At 39.8% G+C, this 2354-nt stretch overlaps 1 non-coding gene across 1 annotated transcript; it reads right to left on the bottom strand.

Annotated features, from left to right (window-relative positions):
* Positions 1–1827: 1827 nt before the first annotated feature.
* Positions 1828–1880, bottom strand: LOC120063597. The gene has a single exon (XR_005478530.1). It is a non-coding gene; the product is annotated as a U7 small nuclear RNA (small nuclear RNA).
* Between the last annotated feature and the right edge of the window lie 474 nt (positions 1881–2354).

Below are 2354 nucleotides of genomic sequence, written 5' to 3'. Positions count from 1 at the left end.
TTGGGTAGAAGATGAAAGTAGCCTAACGTATTAAAAGTAGTCAAATAGCAGTTTGTTGGTCTTAGCCTGCCTGGTGTGGTCTGATCCTCTAGGTCTAGAGTGGAAAAGCTCTCAGACAGATGACTGATGAACCCTATTTGAACAAGAAGGCAGGGTCACTGAGCGTAGGGTATACCACTGTGAATTCAGGTATACCCTCTGTCCAGAATGGCTCAGACCCAGTTCCTTGGCATTTTGGTCACAGAGAGCGAGAACCAGCCCACATCTACAGACTGATACAAGCATGCATGCACAGACACGCGCGCGTTCACCCGAGGGGCAGGAAATGGTTCTGGAAATGCTTTTAGGATTTACGGAACCAGCGAGTGTTGATTTTAAATGAGCTTGAGTCATTTTCAGGGGTCTGCTGAAAGGTGTGTAAGTGTGTGTGTGTGTCTACATACCGTTTGTACACTGAACAAAAATATAAATACAATGTTTGCAATGTACACTGTACACTGTGCACAGATCTGCTAGCTACATTGCCACCAAATATTCAATGACATTCTAATCTGCCTCCGTGCTAGGATGTGACTGTCTGGAGCAAAACCTATACATGGAGTCTCTGGTACACTGCCATGTCCTATGAGAAGTTGGTATGTGATTGAGCCAATAACTTGATGGTAACTTAGCAATAACTTATAACTAATAATGACTTAGTTCTCATTGCAAGGAAAGAGGGATTTCCTGTACTCCAGTTGATTATGGAAGGGATGCCTGTCATATTGTTCATGAATCATAGATATTGTCTACAAAACTGCAGGCTTACCACTTAAAACAATACTATAGTATACCTTGGTATAAATACTATATTACATACTGGGTGGTTCGAGCCCTGAATGCTAATTGGCTGACAGCCGTGGTATATTAGAATGTATACCACGGGTATGACAAAACATTTATTTTTACTGTTCTAATTACGTTGGTAACCAGTTTATAATAGCAGTAAGGCATGAGGGGTTGTGGTATATGGCCAATATACCACAGCTAAGAGCTGTTCTTAGGCACGACGCATTGTGGAGTGTCTGGTCACAGCCCTTAGCCGTTGTATATTGACCATATGCCACAAACCCCCGAGGTGCCTTATTGCTATTATAAACTTGTTACCAACGTAATTAGAGTGTAACGTCCTGACCAGAGTTCTTATGTGTTGTGCTTGTTTTAGTGTTGGTCAGGACGTGAGCTGGGTGGGCATTCTATGTTGTGTGTCTAGTTTGTCTGTTTCTGTGTTCAGCCTAATATGGTTCTCAATCAGAGGCAGCTGTCAATCGTTGTCCCTGATTGAGAATCATATATAGGTGGCTTGTTTTGTGTTGGGGATTTGTGGGTGGTTGTCTCCTGTGTCAGTGTTTGTGCCACACGGGACTGTGACGGTTAGTACTTTTGTTGTTTTTGTATTCTTGTCTAGTTTTCATGTCATTAAATTATGGAAACTTACCACGCTGCACATTGGTCCTCCGATCCTTCTCGCCTCTCCTCGTCTGAGGAGGAGGAAGAGCTAGACTGCCGTTACATAGAGCTTAAGTATACTATGGTATAAATACTATAGTTTCACTGTAGTGTTTTGCAGACTTTACTGTTGTATTCACTACAGTACTTTTGCGGACGTTCCTTGAATACTGTAGTATTAACTTTAGTATACTGTAGTATTTACAGCTAACTATAGTATAAATAGTGTAGTTTAAGAAAACTGTAGTATATGCTATGGTATTCATTGTAATGTTTTTGCTGACATTACTGTAGTATTTACTAAAGTGTTTTTGTTGAGTTATCTTTGACATTGAAGTTGGGGGCTTTCTCCTTGAGGAAACCTACTGGAGAAACACTAAAAGAGAACATTTCCCATAACCTGTACGTAGGTAGGACTGGGGTCTGAACGGGGAGTTCAGCGCTTCTGCTCTTTTCTACAACCTGTAGGGAACACAATACATGGTCTTTACTTGCCATGTAGGTTTCTCACTTATGGGTAGCACAAATTGAGACATGGAATGGGAATGGGCAGGTTAAATGCAAGTTAAATACTGTAGTATTTACTACAGTTAAAAAAGTGTGGTGTTTTTGCAGACGTTACTGTACTATTTAGTACATTTTTTTGTGTGAATATTTCTGTAGTATTTACTTCAGAATTTTACAGTATACTACAAAATTCTACACTAAGTACTACACATGATTGAGGGATATTACAGTGTGTGATATAGTATTCTACAGTATACTATAGTTTACTGCAGAATTCTATAGTAAGTACTGTAGCATTCTATAGTAAACTGTAGTATTTCTTCATGTGGGTATAGAGACTAAAACAAAGACATATTAAA

The sequence above is a fragment of the Salvelinus namaycush genome, chromosome 18, assembly GCF_016432855.1.
Source record: "Salvelinus namaycush isolate Seneca chromosome 18, SaNama_1.0, whole genome shotgun sequence".
NCBI lineage: Eukaryota > Metazoa > Chordata > Actinopteri > Salmoniformes > Salmonidae > Salvelinus > Salvelinus namaycush.
The sequence above is the reverse complement of the archived record's forward strand: the minus strand, read 5'-3'. Positions and strand labels throughout refer to the sequence as shown.